Here is a 2,042-nt window from a genome sequence, read left to right on the forward strand (position 1 = left end):
CAATGGTAACCCCCAGGATGTTGATAGTGGGGGATTCAGTGATGGTAATGCCATTGAATATCAAGGGGGGTTGGTTGGATTCTTGTTGGAGATGGTCATTGCCTGACACTTGTGTGGCACGAATGTTACTTGCCATTTGTCAGCCCAAGCCTGGATATTGTCCAGGTCTTGCTGCATTTGGGCAAAGACTGCTTCAGTATCTGAGGAGTCGTGAATGGTGCTGAACATTGTGCAATCATCAGCGAACATCCCCACTTCTGACCTTATGATGGAAGGAAGGTCATTGATGAAGCAGCTGAAGATGGTTGGGCCTAGGATGCTACCCTGAGGAACTCTTGCAATGATGTCCTGGAGCTGAGATGACTGACCTCCAACAACCACAACCATCTTCCTTTGTGCTAGGTATGACTCCAACCAGTGGAGAGTTTTCCCCCTCATTCCCATTGACTCCAGTTTTGCTAGGGCTCCTTGATGCCACACTCGGTCAAATGCTGCCTTAATGTCAAGAGCAGTCACTCTCACCTCACCTCAGGAGTTCAGCTCTTTTGTCCATGTTTGAACCAAGGCGGCAACGAGCTCAGGAGCTGAGTGGCCCTGGCAGAACCCAAACTGAGCATCACTGAGCAGGCTATTGCTAAGCATGTGCCGCTTGATAGTACGATTGATGACCCCCTTCCATTACTTTACTGATGATCGAGAGTAGACTGATGGAGTGGTAACTGGCTGGGTTGGATTTGTCCAGTTTTTATGTACTAGACATACCTGGGCAATTTTCCACAATGCCGGGTAGATGCCAGAGTTGTAGCTGTACTTTAACAGCTTGGCTAGGGGTGCGGCAAGTTCTGGAGCACAAGTCTTCAGTTCTATTGCTGGAATGTTGTCAGGGCCCATAGCCTTTGCAGTATCCAGTGCCTTCAGCCGTTTCTTGATATCACGTGGAGTGAATCAAATTGGTTGAAGACTGGCATCTGTGATGCTGGAGGCCTCTGGAGGAGGCTGAGATGGATCATCCACTCGGCACTTCTCGCTGAAGATTGTTGCGAGCGCTTTAGCCTTATTTTTTGCACTGATGTGCTGGACTCCTGCATCATTGAGGATGGGGATATTTGTGGAGCCACCTCCTCCAGCAGGTTGCTTAATTATCCACCACCTTTCACGACTGAATATGGCAGGACTGGAGAGCTTAGATTTGATCCATTGGTTGTGGGATCACTTAGCTCTGTCTATCACTCGCTGCTTATGCTGTTTGGCACGCAAGTAGTCCTGCTTTATAGCTTCACCAGGTTGACACCTCATTTTTAGGTATGCCTGGTGCTGCTCCTGGCATGCCCTCCTGCACTCTTCATTGAACCAGTGTTGATCCCCTAGCTTGATCCTAATGGTAGAGTGGGGGATATGCCAGGCTATGAGGTTACAGATTGTGTTCGAGTGCAATTCTACTGCTGCTGATGGCCCACAATGTCTCATGAATGTCCAGCCTTGAGTTGCTAGATCCGTTCGAAATCTATCCCATTTAGCATGGTGGTAGTGCCACACAACATGATGGAGGGTATCCTCAATGTGAAAGCTCCTTTAAGGTGGCTCTGTTTAAATTCTGTCAGAACTTTGAATTCTGGCATCCCTTCACCTGTCTGCGACCTTTCCCTCCTTTTGTGAGCCAGTTTGTCCTGCATAAACAGAGATGGAGAGAGTGTATCAGGACACCTGGGGGGCCAAATGATAAGTATGCTTGGCCTGTGTGGGTGGTCCCATGGACGGGATGAGGACAATGATGGTGTGTGGGAAAGAAAAGTGGTGAGGTCCCTTGCACTGGCAGTGAGTGAGGGCCCTGTGAGTGTGTGATGGGTTTGTGAGTGTGTGAGTTGGGAGTGATGAAAAGAGTGACTTACCCTGGCTGAACAGAGGAGATTATTCATCCTTTTGTGGCACTGGGTGGCTGTCCTCCTCTGCAGGGCATTCCTCTGCACTGCTTCCACTGCCTCCCAAGACGGGTTGGTGACATTACTACCCATCCTGCGGCCAAAGCGGGGTAGAGTGCATCC

Source organism: Cetorhinus maximus, chromosome 4, assembly GCF_964194155.1.
Source record: "Cetorhinus maximus chromosome 4, sCetMax3.hap1.1, whole genome shotgun sequence".
NCBI classification, from domain to species: Eukaryota; Metazoa; Chordata; class Chondrichthyes; order Lamniformes; family Cetorhinidae; genus Cetorhinus; species Cetorhinus maximus.